This window comes from Ictidomys tridecemlineatus, unplaced genomic scaffold, assembly GCF_052094955.1.
Source record: "Ictidomys tridecemlineatus isolate mIctTri1 unplaced genomic scaffold, mIctTri1.hap1 Scaffold_132, whole genome shotgun sequence".
NCBI classification, from domain to species: Eukaryota; Metazoa; Chordata; class Mammalia; order Rodentia; family Sciuridae; genus Ictidomys; species Ictidomys tridecemlineatus.
Window position 1 is genome coordinate 425,577 of NW_027521185.1, and position 21,944 is coordinate 447,520.

Genomic DNA, 21,944 nt, shown 5'->3' on the forward strand with positions numbered 1-21,944 from the left:
CCCAACCTTTTAAATATCCCACTGAAGCCAGATTTAAAGTTAGGTAGTTAGTGTAGTTAGGTAAATTGGGTCTAATACCGAGTGAAATCTAAAATGGAGGCCATGCTGAGAATGACTCAGGGAAAATACAGGACGACTCATGGAATGTTAATGAAGTCCTGAAAAGGCCCTAGGCCAAAGTCCACCTCAAAGAAGTGTTAACCAACAGCCCCAACAGATTTGGAAATAGCCCATCCCAGAGAAGTGATAATCCCATCCCAAAAGGTGATAATTAGGCCCACCTGTGTCCTACCCCTCGGGCCTTCCAACCTACATTCCATCACTGAACTATAAAAAGGGGAGACAACTGCACTTCCACGGATTCCACCTTTTGGGTCCCCTTCTTCCTCCGGGAGAAGTCTTTTCTTCTGTCCTTTAATAAATTTCTAATCTCTACTCTGACCTTGCCTCGGCGTGCTTCTTTGGTGTTATTCTTCAACATCGGGGAGCAAGAACTCGTCACCGGTCAACAGCGGTAACATATTGGAGGTCCCATACCGAGATATTCTGCACCGAGGTAAGCACCTCTCTACGCACCCCATGTCTGTTTGAGGTGCATCTTTCTCTTTCTTTCTGGAGGGTAAGGTGGGCACCCGTCGGCTACTTAAACGCAACTAGTGCAGCCGCCACTCTACAAGACTCGGGTGAGAGGTTTCTCGGCCTAAGCAGCTCTCAATCACCTGTTTGGTACAGAGCAGGCATGTTGGGTTCTGCCAAAGCCGTTTCCAACTTTTCTGTCTGGGCCTGGAGAGCAATTGGCGTGAGTACACAGTGTTCTGAATCCCGATCTGCCTCGGATGCGTGGAGGTGGAGGAAGGAGTTTGGAACAACTGCGGAATCCCGGTCTGGGCTACTCTCAGACGTTTCCAAAGGTTCCTTTCTCTTGAGCCCCCTCCCGACAGCCCTCAGGGGTATCTAAGGTGATCAGTAGATGAATGGCACTGAGGGAAAGCCCCAATCACATTTGCCTCCGTATGGGCCATGCAACACTCCCAACCCCGCATCCATTCCTCCTGGATGCTTCCCTTCCTTCGTAGGTCAGAAACATTAGCAATTCAGGTTGTAGGACTGAGAAAAAGGCATGGGATAATTAGTAAGATCTGCCCAGGTTCCCTAAGGTGCATAGGTAACTTTCAATAGTCTGTTTTACCACCCAATGTTTAAAATGAGCTGTGTTCCTTAAGCTGCTAAGAGAAGCATTTTTTAGAATCAACTCTGGTAATCTGCTAGTCTACAGAGCAAAGGCGACAAAGAGCACACGATTCAATGGGTATTTAGTGGTCAGGAGGAAAGCAGTAAGGCCCTTAAGTCTGAATCCTCCCAGGGTCTTTGGCACAGGGCAAACTGAGACCCTAGCACTTTGCTAAAGGGGACCAGAAACCCCTTGGCAAAGCCAGGTGAGAGACGGGTTTTCTGGACCGTTTAGGAAGCTCAAGGTTAGGGAGACGTCCCTAAGGAGAACAGTTTTCTCCGGCGCAGCATGGGCGCCTGAGTCCTGTTTTCCTCACTCAGACAGGAGCTTCTCTCTCCAATACGCCAGGTGCACCACTAGCCTGCGTATTGAAAAATTGGGATAAATTTGAACCTCAGATGCTCAAGGAAAAAGCGCCTCATTTTCTTGGCCTGGCCTCAATACAAACTCTCTGATGGAGAGACCTGGCCACCAGAGGGAAATATCAATTTTAAGTTTTACAGTTTGATAAATTTACAAAAAGGAAATGGTGTGAGATGCTGTATATTCAGATTTTCTTTGCTCTAAGGGAAAATCCTAAATTATGCCAACAGTGTAAAGTAGACTTAGCTATGATATCTGCCATGGAGAGAAAAAATCTTGGACTCACTGAGGAAAAAGAATCAGAGAAAAATTTGGGCTGATCAAAGTACATACCCCCTCCCCCTTCAAGACCTAAGGCAGATTAAAAACTGACTCTACTGGAAGGTTAGGAGATAAGCCAGATTGCCTGGGATTGGATCTATCCAAAGGAGCTAATCTTGCAAGTGAAGGGGAAACTGAGGAATTCCCAGCAGCTGCCAAAGCCATTTTCGCTTTGGGGAAATTTCCTCATAATTTCCCTGCACTGTAAGAATTACTCCACCTAAATGCAGTAAAGTCAGTCACACTGAGACCCTTGATTTTACACCTATAGTTGCCCCTATGTGAGAACATCTGGTCCACTCATGGGAAATCTAAGGTGCCACTGATAGAAGTCATAATTAAATGAAAGTTCAAAACCTGGAGAGATATTTTCTTATCTGGTCGGTTTTAAAGGTTATTATAGATTGTTTCTTGGGGATAATCTAGGTTAAATGTGTGTCTAAAAGATGATGTTTCATTGTAACTAACATCAGGTATCTAAATGAGTTTGAAGCATTGCATAATCTTGCAGTTAAAAGTTAGGGTTAGGTAATTGTTAAGTTTGTGATTCAGATAATTCATGCCAGAGAACTTAAATACTTAGGATAGAAAATTAAAAGAACTCTACTTCCAAGTTGGCAAGTAACTCCCAATCATTGTTTTATTTTTTCATCAATTTTGAACTGGGTAGCCTAAGGAGATTTCACTAGGTATACAGTGCATTGATTTGGGCAAGGATAGTAAATTATGATTTGGTATCTGTTTCTCTCAGTGTGTAGGATTTAGGAAAAGTGTTGAATTAAAACATTGGTCTGGCTTACTAAAATGACATTAATTAGCAACAGTCTTGGGAATTTTCAAAGCTTAATTTTAGATATACATGGTAGTGTGTGGATTTTTTCCAGGTGATTTAATGTAACTTTAGGAACTTCAGAACAAAGAAAGTAGCTTAATGATCCTGAAGGAACTTCTTCTGATGGTGTCTTTTATATTATCAAAAAAGATCCTATTTTCAGTTTTGTGTGAGCAAGTTTTTCTAGTGTAGGAAGATATAAAGATGAAATTTTGTAAATTGTATCTTATTTCTACTTCCAAACCTAAAAATTGTGACTTATGGTTAAAATGCCTTAGGCATGAAATTTCTGCTCAGAATTCCGGTTTTCCAGGTCCTTCCAGACCTCAGCCAGGGCTTACGCTGATATGCAAACAGAAGCAGTTTGGAGCTCAGGCCCAAGAAAAAAAAAAAGAGTAAAAGTGTCTTTTACCTGAACTCAAACTAGATTAAACCAAAGTGTAAATTGTATGGCATTTACTAATTACTGGCCGGTCAATTTTTTCTAGGACTTTTGCCTTTTCTTAGATTCTATATTCTTTTGAGCTCATGATTTTGTTCCTACAGACAAGTTAATGTTTTTCTGATAAGTTCTATTTTTGATCAACTGGAGTTTTTTTTTTAACATTGCAATGAGATTTCACCTGAGAAATCTGCAAGGCCTTTTGTGTTATGTGTTACACTTGTGTTAGTGTTGTATGTCGGTATGTCTGTGTGTATGTCCATATATCATGCAGTGATATGACAATTGACAGATGAGGAGCGCTCATGAAAAATTAAAAATGGATCCAAATATCTTTGATTCATGTGATTCAAATGGCTCAATTTAAATTTGGTAAATAGATTAAAAAAGGAGATCTTAAATTAAGCTTATAAGTTATTCTAGTTGTTCAAAAAAAAGGCCCTAATAAATTTATTGTCTATAAAATAATCTGCTCAGATTCAAAGGTTTACAAATATTGTTTCAAGATGTGAACAGAAGGAGGTTAACAGATGAAAGAGAAACTAGAAGGTTCTAGATATGGATTTAATAGAGAGAAAATGTGTTTCTGGATTGAGTAATTAAGAGGGTTTAAGTAAGTGATAAAGAAGGTCTGTGCAAATTGGTTATAAGTGTAAGTTTTTGAGCAAAGTAATATTAAAGAAATTAAACAGCTGGTTAAACAAGTGCTGTTTTAGAGAATTGTGCTATGTTATTCCTTTAAAAGCTAAACTTGATTAATATAAAAACATCAATGTAATTGGTGCCATTAATGTGTTCATATCTTCCAAATATACAAGTCTGTAAGGTAGAAGCTTTAGAAAGAGCATTATATCAAGCAGGTATTCTCAAATTGTATGGTAATTTTAGGCTTAAAAGAAAAACATGTTGGAAGTTTATCATTTGTGTTCTATAACTGGACTTGTTATCAATAAGTTATGTAAAGTTCCATGTTACTTTTTACATTGAGATACAATTTAAATGTATTTTTAAGTTAATGAAAACTTAATGAGAGCCTAATCTATGTGAAGGTTTTATTGCAAAACACAGAAGTACTTTGCTACTTTTCTACAAAAGGTTAAAAACTTTCAGCCTTTCTTTAATTCATGTATTAGATGTGATATTATGTTGTGTTAGCTAATGTTCATGTAAACTTGAGCAACAATTTATGTAGGCTTTGTAAAATGATGTCCAAAAAGCAAAGATCAGCTTCAGAACTATAGTATTTAAGACTGTTTCTGTCAAGTGTGTCTGTATCTGCCAAGAGAGACTGCATGAAGAGCCCCACCTTGAGATAAGGCTCTATGTCCCATCTCACTGTATGTGAAAGTGACTATGAAAGAAGTAGGCCAGATTTCAGTGCATTTAAGGTTGTGTCCAAAAGTTGGTTTTTGTCATGATTGCCAGGATCTCAAACAGGGGATTATAATGTATAACTCTGCCAGAATTCAAGGTAGCTATTACATAACTAAATATGTTTTTATCCTAGTTAGTTCTGTTTTGTAGTTTGCTTTTAGATGGTCTAAGGATTGCCTGTTAATGTTTTAAAGAGGTACTGCTTTAAGAACTCATAACCTGGGTTAACTTAAGGAGTTATCATCTACAGGATAGAGAGATAGGTATTAAAGCCCGGTACTTAGTATAAGGCTGTTGAAACTTATTTGCTGGATGTTTAAGATTAAGTTTTAAAATTAAAGTTAAAGTTAAAAGGGGCCAAGAAAACCAATGTTTGGCTCTTGCCCTCTGTGTCAGTCTGAATCAGGGGATAGGGTCTTCTCCAAAGGGCTCTGCAACTCTAGGCCACATAACCTCCTGATCAGGGAGATTAATGAGACCAGTGGAGGACAGAAAGCCAATCAGTGCATTTGCTGTGAAGAGGAGGGTCATCAGAGAAGGGAGACATCCCTGATGCTTCCGAGGGAAGCCACATGGTCAAGCAAGGCCTGGACCCATCCTAGCGCAAATGGCACTAGCAGAACTGAGAAGCTGCTGTGAAGTTCCCAAGGACTCCCAGAGACTCAGCTGACTCTTAACAATAGATGGGAACAAAGTCAGTTTGACTTGCTTCATCTTAAACACTTAGCAAAGACAGTCAAAGCCAAAACATAGCTATTCCTGGACATTTTAAATGATAATAATAGTTAAATGTAACCTCCAACAATAAGTAAACTGGAGGCTGCAAAAGAGATTCTTAGGTAGGAATGCCTGGTAACTATCAAAAGGAACTGCCAGAGTAGTTTTTAGTTTTAAGACCCACAGATATTCCTAACCTACACAGGTAGGCTTGGTGTTTGCTAGTATGATTATCCAGCCCTAAGTAACAGAATTAAAGATTTCTCTTAGACACAGAAGTCATACTAGTAAAAGGATTTTGCAAGATCAGATGATATTAAATTATTAAACTATATCTTAAGGGAAGGATAACTGTAACCCTAAAAGTTAAATGTTGTGTTTACATCGCTGACATTTCTGGCAATGTGACAAATATCCTTAAAGATTTACATGCTCAGATAGAAGCCATGTCCTCAGCAACTTTGTCATGGAAACAATATCTTAGCTTCTGGTTCTTGGTACTTCCTGGTGGAAAATATTGTTAGTCTTTGTCTTTGCCATCATACTCATTGGCATATTCCTGTGCTGTGGGATTTATTGCTGCATCAATATGGTTCCAGTACTAATGAATTCTTGTTTCTCTTATAGACCACCCATCACTCAAATGGCCCTCCAGCCTATCATGGACCACTCGATAGACCCGATTTTTAAAAGGGGGACTCCAAACTGCTTGCCCCACATCGTCCCTTTTCAGCCTGAAGAAGCCAGAAAGATCTTCTTCGCCCCCTTTCCTTACAGCAGTAAGGAGTTCCCAAATTAGAGGGGGGAATGAAGCCAGATTTAAAGTTAGGTAGTTAGTGTAGTTAGGTAAATTGGGTCTAATACCGAGTGAAATCTAAAATGGAGGCCATGCTGAGAATGACTCAGGGAAAATACAGGACGACTCATGGAATGTTAATGAAGTCCTGAAAAGGCCCTAGGCCAAAGTCCACCTCAAAGAAGTGTTAACCAACAGCCCCAACAGATTTGGAAATAGCCCATCCCAGAGAAGTGATAATCCCATCCCAAAAGGTGATAATTAGGCCCACCTGTGTCCTACCCCTCAGGCCTTCCAACCTACATTCCATCACTGAACTATAAAAAGGGGAGACAACTGCACTTCCACGGATTCCACCTTTTGGGTCCCCTTCTTCCTCCGGGAGAAGTCTTTTCTTCTGTCCTTTAATAAATTTCTAATCTCTACTCTGACCTTGCCTCGGCGTGCTTCTTTGGTGTTATTCTTCAACATCGGGGAGCAAGAACTCGTCACCGGTCAACAGCGGTAACACCACCATGTCCAAGTGTCACCACAGTAGGGACTAAACCTTTGTCCCATGTAGCTTTAAGGGACATTTGTGATCTAAGCTAAAAGGAGAGCACAGTTAAAAATAATATACAAGTACTACATTATTATGAGGACGTTCTATGGGACACTGTGTGGTGATATATGATGTTTACAAACCAGTTTTACAATATGATGACTGTAAAAATGAAACAGGGGTTGAAATGTTAATGATTACACTGGATTCACACATATGCATTCACCCAGTAAAAATACAAAAACATGGACTGGATTTATATACACTAAATTAGAGTAAGTTACATCTGGACATGGAGGAAAGGATTTTTTCTCTAATATTATGAGAAATTCTTAACTGAATTTCTTTATACCTTCCCTCGCTATAGATTTTAATTTTTAAAACACAGTTTTCATTGATTGCAAGAATGTAACCTAGTCACACTGATTCGCATAGATTTTTCTTAAAGACCATAGTGTTCTTGGAGAAACCCAGGTAGGATACATGATACATCTATCCTATTTATGTGTTTCTATGTTAAGGTACTTAATATTTCTATTAAAATTTTTGCACCTATTTCAGGAATTACCTCAAACTCAGGTTTTTGCTGGCACTATATTCAGGGATTTGGGTCATGCTAACTTGCCTTAGTATGAATCAGGCATGTTGCCTTTCTTAGTATTTTCTAAAATCTTGTGCAAAATTATATGTACACCAGTATTAAATTTTTGAATTTTCCAGAGACTGAGTCTGACCTTTTCAGGAAGAGTTTTACTATTTATTTCAAAATTTTCAGTGATTACACCTGGTTCTCCTTGAGCCATTTTTGGGAAGTTGAATTTTTTCAAGATTATACTTGTGAAAAATGTCAAATCTACTGTCATGTAGTTCTTCCAAATATCCTGGTAATTTTCCTACCTAGAACATGTGTAGTGGTGTGTTATTTCCATGTTTGATGTTTGTAACATACATGTTCTTTTGCACAGGTTGGTTTCTCAGGCCAACATCTGTGACAGGTTCTGGGATTCTGCTGGGAAGGGGTTCCTGAGGCAGGGGCGGTGCTAAGGCTCAGGGCTGGTTTCCATCAGGGGATCTCTGTGTGTCACGGTGGGGTTTTGTCAAAAGTATCTTTAACTAGAGGGAGGCAGCTCTGGGCTTGGCCTTAGGTGTCCTAGCTGGAAGAGATTAGTGGCCAGCATGGCCCACATTGGAGACCAGGATTTTTAGGGTCTCCACAAAGTCATCCGCCCACCATAGGTGTTACTTAAGTGACCCCATGATGTGTTCCCTGCTACTACTTCTGACTAAGAACTGAGGAGATAATATAGGAAAACTCAGAAATCTGTGTGTTGGCCTAGTTCTGCCTTGTGGAGATGAGCCTCTGGTGTTTGATTGACACTTCTGTAAATAAAGAAGAGCTTGCTGATCCCAGGTGGGCTTCCTGCTTCCATTCTTTGTGCTTACATTTTTTGCTTCCCTAATGGGAACTCACTTGAATCCCCTTTGTGCTTACAAAATTTACTTTCCATGGTAGAGATTCAAAAATTGCTATAACTTATTGAATCATAAAATGTTAAAGGACATAATTAAACCTCTAATTAATTTGTTATTTTTATATAAGTTTGTAAGAAAGCACTGTTGTAGAAAACTTTAGATTGGAGACAGCAGCTTAGAAGAAAGTTCTTATAAATCTTATGTCTTAAAGTCATATACTTGGGAAATAAAAACTTATCTAGAAAATGTAGAAGTCAATCAAAGTATCACAAATGCACATATGTTTTTATATTAACTAAGTTTAGCTTTTAAAGAAAAAATTTGTGTAAGCACAAAGAGTCTTTTGGTGGATTCCCAGTAAGGGAACCAAAAACTTTAAGGACAAAAAATGGTTTCAGGAAGCCAACCTGGGATTAGAAAGCTCTTTTTTCAGCAAGGAGTCAATCAAGCACCCAAAGCTCATCTTCTGGGAAGAAAAAACAAAACAAAACAAAACAAAACAAACTGAGACAAGACAAGGGTCTTAATTTTACAGGCCTCACTTATGGTGGGCAGAAAGGTAATTCCTGGGGTTTATCAGGATCAACTTAACCATTAGGGTGGGGAAAAATCAGGTAGGGAAGTTCCTATGGTTTGCTAAGCTTTAGGATGAGCAGATCTATTAGGGTAGGGAGTTAAGGGCCAGTCAGGTGCAAGTTCTTTTGTGTTTTCTCATTTTTTTTCTCCCTTCCCTCAGGCTTAACAAAAGCTCCAATTACCATAAAAAAGGCCAGTGGGAAAAGAGCTATAGATAAGGGGAATGTCCTGAGGCCTATTTTCCATATCCTTCAATTTGAAATCTGGAAGGTAATGAGATACTTTAAAATAACATTTACTCTTTAACCAAGATTTTACAAACCTTAATTTTTTGAAGACTGGTATTTTTTCTGTGATATTAATGAGAGTTAATAGACACTAAAAACTATTTTATTAGAATGTGAGTATATTATTGTTTTAGCATTTCTCTCTTCTCTCATTTTTAAAAGCCCCAATTAACAGGGGTCTGAGAAAAGAGCTTATCTATACATGTAAAAAAGCCTCAGCACAAAGCCAAACTTGTCTTTTTAAAAGAGGTAAAAGGTTTACACAACTTTAGCCCTTTGTGCTAATTATATTATCAGCAATAAAATTACATGCAAACTGTTTGAAACTTGTTTTGTCCTAATTTTGTTTTAATTTACACAGATATTCACAGCCTTTTACTTTACCAGTAGAAAAATTTCTTAGACCCTTGTTCATAATTTACACCTGAGAGAAGCTGAACTCCCAGGAAGTCCTTTATCAGTGAAACCCTAAGGAACAGAGGGATTTTAGAACATTTTATATTAACAAAATTATAAACATTGTAACATTTAAATATCTTTTAGTTAAAATTGCTTGATATTTCTATATTTAATAGAAGATATTTAGCACTTTAACTTTGTAAATTAATAAGTATCTTCTTTAAAAAGACATGTAAAATTAATCCCATTTATCTTAAAATGATCTTATTCTTAAAAAGTAAAAGCCAAGACATCAAACAAAGGTAGATAATAATATTAAACATCTGTTTTCTGTTGAAAAAAATTGTTAGATGAAAGGTATAGTATAATTTTACATATTTCATATTAATCAGTACTTTATTAATTATCTGACTACTTGGAAAAACTTGTGAGTCATTAATGTTAAAGCATCTTTACATTTATCTGGTTAAATGGAAATTGTTTGTAAGTTACTTTAATTAATTAAAATATATTTGGATACAGTTTAATTTTAATTTTAAATTATGAGAACTCATTTATCTATATGCAATTTTTAATCTCACATACATACAAATATAGCACAAGTACAAGATAGTGTGTTTGTGCATACACAAAATAGACAAATAAATGAAATAATTATTACTTTTTTAGGTATAGCTCCATAAGTTGGAAGTAATGGTATAGATTTTTTTCAAGGTTTTTCTTTTATTTAGAAATTAAAATAAAGCCAATCAGACTTTTACATTGTGACTTTAAAATAGAATAAAATTGTACATATGCAAATGTCAGGTTTGAAATCTCTTGTGAAGGTAAAATTTCTAAGCTGATTCTAAGCTGCAAAAGTCTGAGTTAAAGTGTAAGAGACCAGGCATTGTAAAGTTTCTAAATGGCAAGGCCTGGGCTAAAAAGTAAAGACTAGGTATTGTTACAATTCCTCTGCTACCCCCGGAACCTGTAATCCCTGTAGCTATTAGGTCAATACCTGAACTGCCCAGTAAATATGTCTCCTGGTTCCCTGGTTGTTTAATAGCTAAGGGCTCCAAGTAGCTCAGCACGTAAGCATCCAGGCCCCAAAACCAATCAGTTTAAATGTGTACCCCGCTTAGGAGTGACCAATCACCCCTGCCCAGACTGTTCCTGGCAATGAATGGACTAATCATGTCTCAGAGTTGTTGTTCAATTTTCCCTCGCCTCATGATGATTTGTTCTGATGTATGCAAAGCCCCCCACCTTCTCCAAAAAGTGTACTTAAGCTCTGCTTGACCTCTGCTCTGGGCTCTGGGCTGCTCTCCCTTCCCGAGTGAGCCTTGAGCCCCAGCATGCTGGTTCAATAAAATTCCCCCCTGCTTGTTGCATGAAGCCAGTCTCTTGTGTGGTCTCTTTCTCCAACCCTCCTCTGGACCCTTATACTCTCAATCATGGGAACACTGAAATAAAAGTTTTCAGGTTTGCCAGCTTTGTCTCCATGACTACCAGATACACTCCCAACATCACCCTCTCTTTAAATTGGTCTTTAAACAAAGATAGGGCAAAGTCCCTCCATAGTTAGATAAAATAAAACTGATTAGAAAAATACAATAATTTAAAAATACCAGACATCCAAAGAATGCAAAAGGCTGTAAAAATTTTTGTTTAAAATAATAAAAAATAAAGAAAACTTGTGCATTTAGAATCTTTCCTTCTCTTCTGAAGCTGCAGAATTAGGGAAGGCTTATTAACAAACCAGCATGGTTGTCAATTCTTCAGCATTAAGGCAGAAGTTCTGGTTCCTTTTTGTTTTTGTTATTGATGATGATGATGATGATGATGATGATGATGATGATGATGGACCTTTATTTTATTTATTTTTATGTGGTGCTGAGGGTCAAACCCAGGGCCTCACATAACAGGCAATCTCTCTACCACTGAGGTACAACCCCAGCCCTCTGGATTGTTTTTACAACAAGGCAGCAGCCAGCAGTTTCTGGCCAAATCACAATTAAAATATTTCCTTCTGGAGTTTTGTCTCCGGAAAGGTTGAAAAGTTCTTTTCTAAAAAAACATTGCCAGAATTTTAGCTTTTTCCTTCTCTTTCTCCTGTCCACTCTCAGAAGACAAAGACTGTTGCTGAGAAGGAGAGTGGCTAGAGAAAATACAAGAGGCTGAAGAGCCTTAGCTAACATTTTGTAGCCTTTAAAATCAGAAACTGAGTTAGAAACCAAACATTGTATGCTATTACAAGGTGAGTGAAGACAGTTTCTATACCACAAGATAAATGACCAAAGATAAACTCTCCCATGTGGATTTTGTTCAGTCACTTGGCCAGTGGTACCAAATGCCTCCCAAGAACCTGTATCTAATGCTCTTTTCTTAAAGAAAAAAAGACAAGTTTGAAAAGCAAATTCTAAAAGATTCTACAACTGTGCCTTCCTTGTCCTAAGCATAAAAGAGCTTTCTTTTCTTAGTTATAGTTTCAGAAAGTACTGCATGTTTTACACCAGGATGAGTAAACAATTTTCTTCACCCCTATCTATATTTCAAAAATGATGTGGCATCCCTCTTATGAGGAGTGACCAAGCTCACCTGAAATTTCTCATTCCAAATGCCTCAAGGACAGATCCCTGTTCAGGCACCAAATTGTCACTGTGTCCTGAAAAATGAGAGATCACATAACCACATGGAGATGTGAGCTGGCTGGGAAATTAAAAGTCTGAAATAATATTTAGAAATAAGGACAAAATACAAGGGAACCAGTTTCACAGTGGGTGCCTTGTGAGTGAATCAGATATTATGAGTTCAATCTCTAAGAAAGAGTAGGGCTCTGCGTGGTTTATTTAAGGAGAAGCACATCAGAGGGATATATTGTCAGGAAAGTTTCTTCAAGGTAAACAAAGTGGGTAGCAACAGGCAAATTGGGACTTACATATCTATGTGATATATTCTTCTTTCTCTGGATAGCTGGCACCTCAATGCAATTGAGCTGTGCCAATATTTATTTCACTGCAGGGCAGCAGGCATCTGAATACAAGATAATCAAACCCATAAATCCCATGCCATGCATGGAATCTGCACCTTTAACAGTGGGCACCTGCAACTGGTCATGTCTTTCAGCACCATTGTACTGAGAGAAACCCAAAAGGGCTATGGAGTTTAAAACAATGACTCATTGGTAGCTCCCAAAAACCCTAAGAATCAGAAGAGGTCCTGTAAACTCTGGCCAGCAACAAAATTAGGTAGTTTGTGTAGATAATAGAATTGAGGTATAGTGACAATATAATTGGTTACAGCTTAAGTGGTTCAAAACTGTCCCACATGAACTGAAACCTAGTGTTAGCTTCCCATTGTTGTAACAAAATACCTGAGTTAAGCAACATCAAAGGAGTTTCAGGGGTTTCAGCCCATGATCTCTCGGCCTCATCACTTTGGGATGGTGTTAAGGCTGAACATCATGGTGGGGAGCACATGGTTGAACAAAACTTCTCACATCATGGTGGCCAGGAAGCAAAAGAGACCAGAGAAGAAAGGTCAGGATCCCAAAATCCCCTTCAAGGACATGTACACAAGGACCTAACATGCTCCAATGCAATTATGCCTCATAAAATTTCTATCACCTCCCAGTAGTACCAGAGGCTAGCAATAGGCCTGAAGCACATGGCCTTTAGGGCCATATGAGATCCATAGCTCTCAGCTACTGTGATGGAACTCCATGGTGATTTGGTCTATTGAATTTATGCAGTTGTCTAGGCCAAAATTAATATCTTCCCAAACATTTTATCTCAAAATCCCTAAGTCAGGTTCTCTACATCATGTAGCCTTTAAAATGAGCAGGGCCTTCCCATGATCCTGGATGTGGTGTAGATCTTGGGTCTGACATCTTTATTTTTGAGCCTGAAAGGAGGACAAGCCTCTTGGAACACTTCAATTAGGAAATGTTTTTTTCTCCCAGGTTTCACAGAAAGCTTACTTCAGTTAAAAACAGGTTATAAGTTTCAATTATAATAAACTTATTTCTGGAAATTTGAGAAATAATTTCAAAGACTCAATTGTATATAGAATTTTAAAATATAACAGCAATTTGTAGATCTATCATTTTTTGTCTAAATACTACCATGGGAATGAATGAACTCCAGACATTACATTTCAGTTCACAAACAAATGCAATTTTTATTTGTGAATAAAAAAGAAAAAAGTCTCGAATAAATGGTAAATTTTTCCATTTTTATACATAATGTTATCTTCTGATATTTCACTGGCTGATTAAAATCACAGAAAAAAAGCTTAAATTCAAAGCTGTAAAGTCTAAAATTCTTGAAAAACATAGCCTGACCAGGCTGGTCCTATGAAGATAGGCAAGAAACATTTTGTCTTCATCAAAATAATCATGGTCCATCTATTCATTCAGGATTATTAATTTTCATCAATGTTCTGTCAGCTTCCTGTCACTATAACAGATACCTGAGATAATCAAATTATAAAGAGAAAGGGCTTTTTTGACTCACAGTTCTGGAGATTTCACTCCATGATCATGTGGCCCCATTGCTTTTGGGCCTATAGAGGGGCAGCACTTCATGGTGAGACCATTTGTTGAACAAAATTATTCACCTTTGAGAGTACACCCCCAATGACCCAAAGACTCTTCCCTAGGCCCCACCTCTGAAAGTTTTATCTCTCCCCAAAAGCACCACACTGGGGACCAAGCCTTGAACAACTGGGCCTTTGGGGAACTCTCACCATCCAAACTGTGGCAGTCACTTAAGTACAAAACATATCTTCTGCATCTTTGTCTTTAAGAGTATGAAAGTCTGTCCAAAATATTTTGGGCTCAAATTTCTAAAACACATTCAGTCTTCTTGCAAATTCACACAAACCTCTTGTTATACTAGATATCAAAGAACAAAATTATAAATAAAACACTCTAGCATTATATAGTAGGAATAGAAACTGGGCCACTAAAATAGAAATAATTTATTATGGGACAAAAGAAAAGGATAGGATAGAGCACTAATATAATACCAGCATATTGGGGAGATATTTTCAGCATCCTTTACCTTCAGATGTAGTTTCCTCTTATCTGGCTAATTTCTGCTCCATGAGTGAGGCACCCAATCTAGATTCTTGGTTTTCCCTTACCCTTCATAGTCTCATTTGTAGGAGCACTAGAGGCCATGCATGTTTTGGCATTTTGTCATCTGGATAGGATTCTGTGGGTCCAGGGGCTATTATTTCTTTATCCAAAAATATGTTCTTTTAGGTCAATCCTGTTTTGTTTGGTTTGCTTTTTTTATTTCTGGTACTACCACATGGACCATACACAGGTAATGTAACATACTCAACAAGAGCTAATTAATGTAGCTTATTGTGTTTAGCTATAGATGACATTAGTCAATCCCCAATATTTTGTCTTATTTTTTCGGTCATCTTAAATATCTCAAACGTATTAGTTCTACCAAAAGCACACACTGTTTTCTTTCTAGCAGTATAGACAAGTGAAATTATTTCTTGGTGGAAGTTTTAATCCAAAAATTGCTTTAAAACAATGCTATTTGTGCTTGCTTCAGCAGCATATCTACTAAAACAAAGGTGTGACTGCCATGTCAACTTGGCACCCAAATATATCTTCGGAAGCCATTCTTCAAAAAAGTGCAAGTTCTTCAAATAAATACAATAGCAAAGTCATATTTTGACATAAATTTGTATAACCATCCTGTGTCAAACCCAAAAGCTTCTGCTCAGAAGAGACAGCAAAATTTGTATAAGTAATGATACAACCAGAGAAATAGAATGAGTGGTGTGCATGTGTGTGTGTGTGTGTGTGTGTGTGTGTGTGTGTGTGTGTATGTGTGTGTTTTTGTTTGTGTATTTACCAGGGCTTGAACCCATGCTTTTATACATGCTATGCTGATACTTCCCAATGGGCAAAATCCCTAGCCCTACATTTTCATGTGTGATGTAGTCATATTTGTCTTGTCTTTCTTTCATTGCCTTGCTTTGAGTGTCAATCTTAGAGACGATGACCAGAGAATGAAGCTATCATTTCTTATAGGATTTTTATAGCTGCAGGCCGTAGTTTATGTTTATTCTCTACTTCAAGTTAAGTTTTACATATGGTGTGAGATAAGGATCTAACTTCATTGTTTCAATGTAAACAATAAGGTTTCCTACACTGTATGCTGAAGATTCTGTTCTTTCCCAGTTGTAAACTTTGACACCATTGTTGAAGACAATTTCCCCATAAAAAAATGGGTTTATTTCTTTCTGACTGTTCTGTTTCATTGGTTTGTGTGTTGGTATTCATGTAGAATTGTAAGTGTTGGAGTTAGAATTTGTGATATTTCAACATTGTTTTGGCAATTTATAATATTTTGAAATTCCATATAATTTTTTCTTCTTTATATAAAAGTGAAACCAAGATTTTGATATGGATTGCACTGACTCTGTAGAGCACTGTGAGTTATATGGAAATATTATCAATATAAAGTCTTTCAGTCTTTGAACACAAGATACCTTATACACATTTGTGTCTCATTTAATTGCTTTCAAAAGTGTTCTGAAATGTTGAATATTTGAATCTTTTTGTCTTCTTAAACATTTGTATTTTTTAAATTTTTTGATGCTTTTGCAATGAAATTTATCTATTTATTTCTCTTTTTTTACTGTTTATTGGTAATATGTAAAATAATTATTTATTTTTATCCTATAATTCTGATGAATTTTCAAATTATTTCTGATAGTTTTATGTGGAACATTTGTTTGTTTGTTTTAGCCTGCGCAATCATATCATCATCATGAACATAGAACATAGAACTACTTCTATTCCAATTTGGATGTCTGTTATTTCTTTCTCTTGCCTACTTGCTCACAGAACTTCTAGTACACATTGAATGGAAAGGGAAACACTGGGCAACTTTGCTTCCTTTGTCATCTGAGAGAAGAGGCCTCCAGTGTTTCACTGTTGAGTTTGGCATCAGCTGTAGCCTTTTCTTATATGGTCTTCATTATGCTGAGACGGTTTCCTTCTACTACTTGTCTGTTAATTGTTTTTATCATGAATTAGTGTTGAATTTTCTCAAGTGCTTTTCCCTCTGGCATAGCTGAAAGAATATTGTGGTTTCTGTTGTGCCTCCCATGAATGTAGTACATTGCATTGATTTTTCACATGTTGAACCATCTATTTATTTCAAGAGTAAGTTCTACTTGAACATGGTATAGAATTGTTTTCTTTTCTTTTCTTTTTGTGTTTGTGTGTGTGTGTTTGTGTTGTGTGTGTGTGTGTGTGTGTGTGTGTGTGTGTGTGTGTGTGTGTGGTGTTGAGGATCCAACCCAGCACCTCATGCAAGTTAGGTGAATACCCTTTTACTGAGTTATATCCCCAGACCTATAATTTTAATAATATGTTGTTGAGTTCAGTTTCTTAAAATTTTGGTGATGATATTCTCACCAGATTTTTCAAAATTTGTTGGTCTATACGTTTCTTGTAGTGTCTTTGTCTGGCTCTGAAACCTGGGTAATTGTGACCTTGTAGAGTGAATTTGGAAGTATTCCTTCCTGTTATATATTTTTTTAAGAGATTGAGAAGGACATATGGCATTAAAAATATGTAATAGAATGGTCCAGTGAAACACTTGGACCCAGAGATTTTCTTTCTTTGGTGGTTATTGACCATTGATAAAAGTCTCTTTAAAATTTAAGGGCCTGTGCAGATTTTTTATTTCTTCACATGTTTAGTCTTTGCATGCTATGTTTCTTAGGATATATTGACTTCTGTGGTATCCATTTTATTGACATATCATTGCTCATAGTAATTTCTTTAATGTTTCTCATTTCTGTGGCATAAGTTCTAACTTATCCTCCTTCATTTATGACTTTAATTATTTGAGCATTCTTCTTTTTCTTAATTAATGTAGCTAAGGGATTTTCAATATTTTCATCTCTTAAAAAATCCAGGTCTTTTTTATTGTTGTTTTTTTGGTATTCTACTCCAAATTATGACTTTATTTCTGCTCTATGTTATTTTCTTCCATTTGCTAATTTATGTTTAGGTGATTCATCATTTTCTAGTGCCTTAAAGTACAAAATTGCATTGCTATGTTGCTCCTTTGAGTCCTTATTCTCCTTAAATGACAGTGTCTGCAAAAGTTTCCTCATTTGTCCTGCTTTTTTCCACGTTTTTTTATTAATTTTTTATCTCCTTGATGGTGTCTTTTTTTTAGTAATTCTGAGGATCAAACCCAAGAGCATCATGATTGTAAGGAAAGCTTCTAACCACTAATCTAGACTTTTACCTGGGCCATTTTATCTTAAGACATGGTGTCACTGAGTTGCCCTGACTGGCCTTGAACTTGTAATATTTTGCCTCTGCTTCTTAAGGAAATGGGATTATAATCAAGTGCTGCCACACCTGGTTTATAGCACACATTGAGGGATTATCATATCATTCTCAAGTAGAAGAGCACCATGATATTTCATTACATTTTAGAAGGTCAGTTCTGGAACATGGGCTGCGAATATCTTATCTAAGTAGTAAGGTTACTGAGTTTCTATCCTGTGAATCCAAGAAAATGTGATTGTTCAGAAGTTTGCCATTTGAGGGTCTGTGCATGGTTTCCACCATGGCCAGTCTCTGCTTTAAACTTTTATAACTGCCTAATAATTGAGACCTTTCCCATAGCCTGGAAGTGGTGGGTATATAAGGAAAAGGTTAATGCTTTCATCTAACATTATAGTGAGCTGTTAATATATGGAACAAGGTGTGGGAAAATCAAATTTTTGCCTGCAATTTTTAAGAAGGGGCAAAAAAAAGAGCGTTTGAACTCAGGGTGTGAATCTTTTTCGACTGGCTTTAATATGGTTGGCTTTGCATTTACATGGAGTGTAGAAAGGAGCTTCTCAGCCAGTCTCTGAGTATCTCCCAAAAGGAATTTGTCCAGGTTTGGGGGAATTGTTGTGTCCAGGGTGGGAAACAGGGTCCAAGGATTTATATTCACTTTCTTGCTGACATTTCTTCCTATTATTCACTAAGTGAGGCAGGCATCTGTAGGGACAAATTTTTATCCTTAGGATGAAGAAAGCTCCTGCACTTTTCAAGGACTATGAGTCTACTTTTTACTTTCTGTTTATTTCAGTCAAAACTCTTTGGAGAAACTTATGAGTAACAAATGAGAATAAAAATTCTCTCATAAAACTGAACTCAGCATGCCCTTCAGAAGTGTTTTGTGTCCACTGTTTTTCCTTATGGAACCTATTATCTGTGACCCTTAACTGAACATGCTCACAAATGTTTTCTCCCTTGTTAGAGTTTGGATCTGGAATGTCCCCTAGTGTCTCAAGGGTTGAAGGTTTTCTCCCCCAACTGGTGGCACTATTGGAAGGTGTTGGAAACTTTGGGAGCTGGGTCCTCATTGGAGGAGGTTTGTTGGTAGAGGCCTGTCCTCACAGGGTATATCTTGCCCCTGGACCCTTCTGTCTCTCACTGCTTTCCAGGTGTCATGAGCTGAGCAGCTTTTCTCCACCATCACCCTATTACAATGGGAAACCTATAGTTATGTGAAAGCTGTCGGAAAGCTGACTAGCAGAGATAGCCACACAATGTCCCATATGTATCTGTGTAGACTGTACAAATAAAATCCCACCCTTTTTTGTTTGGGGAGAGCATTATATTGCAAATAACCTGAGTGCTCTCCTTACCTGTTGAATATAGTAAATCTTTCTCCATACTTTTTTCTCCTGATATGGCCTTTTGGTTTTGCATGCACAAAGATGTGGACCCATTTTGTTTGGTTATAAAATTGGTAACTGAAAAAGGACAATTTCCTCAGAGACTCCCAGGATTTTGCTGCTGGACTCACAAGGAGTGATGCAGAGAACAATGGCAATTTCTTAGGATGCCAGGCCCTCAGATGATGAGGGAAAGTGCCATTTCAGAGCCTGATTCAGTGGCCTTGTACCACTTTCATTTTGGGAAAACTTAGTGGCCACTTAAAGCCTGTTGCTTGGAATTATCCACAGATCAGTGAGTTATGCTGGGCCCATGAGTGTGAAAGAGTGAATGCTTCACCATTTCACAGAATTTTCCCCTTCCTTAAATTTTTAACATTGTTGAGTCCATGATTACATTTCATTGCTTTTTAAAAATATTCACTTTTAGGAGGCCATCCTCCAAGATGGCAAAGCAGAGGAAAGAGGAGCTTCCCTTGTGCTCTGCTGCTTGGAATTTGAATGACATAAATAAGGCTTCATAATAAGGTGAGTGTATGAAGAAAACCATTATCAATCATTATTTGTATGTTCAAGATTTGGAGAATCCCAAAGATTCTAGTGCAGTGAACAAAAGATATAAGAAACTACACTAAGACCTTGCAGAAACACTGGTGCTATGTCACTACAAAGAAAGGAGAAACAAAATGGGAAAGAGAAACACAATGGAAAAATTCACACACAAAAAGTGCTCTGTGTTTCTCACTTTGTAGGTGAGAAGGAGACCCAGCTTTGGGGATTATACCGAGTTTTGCTTCTATGGGAACCTGAGAGTCCTTAACAAATGTTTTCATCTGTCTCAGCCAGTGTTTACTGTATGACCTAAAGCACAGCTCTCAAATCACAGTCCCAAAGCATTCCCAGAGAATAGTGGATCCGAGGGAATTTGGGACAGAGATATAGAAGAAAATACATCCTGTTTACTCTTTAAGGTCAGTGACACAAGAATGACCAGCAAAAAAGGGTGAGGGAAATTGTGCAGGCAGGAGTACATAAGGTAAAATAAGTGTGATTATAATAGGGACAGAAGAATGCAGTCCAATTTCCTTTAGAGCTCTGTGGCACCAATGATCAACTGCAAAGGGTAAGGGGAGATTGATCAGGTGGGCAGAATTACACTGGGGATGAAGACTTGGAAACCAAATTTGGGTGGTAGATGGGCTACAGGAACCCTGCCTTGAACCATCCACCCAGAGGTCTGTCAATCCACCCTGAGGAGAACTCTGAAGGCAAGAGCTTAACTTCTACTCTATCCAAGGGGTGCAAGGATTTAATCTCTCCAGAGTACTTACCCGTAACAAAGATCCAAAGGCATGAAGAGTTTTGGTCACAAACCCAGTAAAAGGTCTTTCAGTTCCAATCCCTCTGTACTGACTGGTGAGTAAGCAGAGAAGCTGAGAGCAGGTTCAATGGGCTAAAGTTCAAATTTACTCCAGCAGATGGAGTGGAAAAAAATCACAAAAGAACATTCAGCTGAACCTTACCTAGTTCAGACTCCTTCTAAGAGGCACAGTAAGGGACAGAAAGATAGTTTGGTATAGAAAGTAAATACAGAATTTCAGGTACCTCAGTTGGAAATTTTCAATATTTTTAAGAAAGAACTTTTTAAAAAGCAAAAGAAGCTACTTTCACATCTGGCAGAATAGGTTTTAAGCCAAAATTTTTCAGAAAAGACATAGAAGGTCACTTCATTCTATTTAAGGGAATCATTCAACAAAGAGATGTAATTGTTTAAATATGTATGCCCCAAACATTTGTGCACATATATACATCAAACAAGACCTACTCAATATAAAGAATAAAATAGACTTTTGTACAGTAATAAGGGGTGACTTCAACACATCTCTTACACAGATAGGTAATCCAGACACAAAACAAGTAAAGACTTTTCAGAACTTAAAAAATTCACATTAATCTTATGGATATAAGAGATATTTATAAAATATCCCATACATTAATATCTAAATTTATTTTCTTCTCAGCTGCATATGTAAACTCAAAAATAGACCATATTTTATGAAACCAAATAAATCTTACCAATTATAAAAATACAGAGGTAATTCCTTGAATCCTATCAGTTCATAATGAAAAAGATAGAAATTAGTAATGAAATAAAAAAATCATTTTAATATCTGGAGATTAAAATATAAGCTTTTGAATGATAAATGGAATAATAGAAGAAACCTGGGAAAAACAAATTCTTAGAGGGAAATGAAAACAGAGGTACAACTTATAAAAATGTCTGAGACATTATGATGGCCTTTCTAACAGGCTATTTTATGAAATGAAGTGCCTATATTTAAAAAAAAGGATTGTAAATAAATAATATAATGTTACACCTCAAAGTCCCAGAAAAGGAAAAACAAACTCATTCCAACATCAGTGGAAGACAGAAAATTATTAAGATCAAAGACAAAATTAATGAAATTGAGAATAAAAAAGATACCAAAGTTTAATGAAGTGCAGAGTTGTTTTTTTGAAAAGATAAATAAGATTGAGTATCCCTAACCAAAAGAGAGAGAAGACTCAAATCAACAAACTTAAAAATGAAGAAGATTCACCACAAACACTGCGGGAATCCAGAGCATCATTAGAAATTAGTTTGAAATTATATACTTTAATAAACAGGAAAACCTAGAAGATATAGACAAATTTCTACACACATATGATCTGTTCAATTTGAACCATGAAGATGTAGAAAGCCTAAATCTACCGATATCAAGCAGTGAGATAGAAGCAGCAAGTAAAAGTTTTCCAACAGAGGAAAGCTCAAGTCAGATGGATTCTCATCTGAGACCTTCCAACTCTTAAAGATGAACTAGTGCCCCTCTACTGAAAAACA

The 21,944-nt window shown here is 37.1% G+C and overlaps 1 long non-coding RNA gene across 1 annotated transcript; it reads left to right on the forward strand.

Moving 5' to 3' along the window:
* The first annotated feature begins 22 nt into the window (after positions 1-22).
* On the forward strand, positions 23-6,507 carry LOC144372575 (uncharacterized). The gene is made up of 2 exons (XR_013432545.1): positions 23-556; positions 3,667-6,507. It is a non-coding gene; the product is annotated as an uncharacterized LOC144372575 (long non-coding RNA).
* The last annotated feature ends 15,437 nt before the right edge of the window (positions 6,508-21,944 follow it).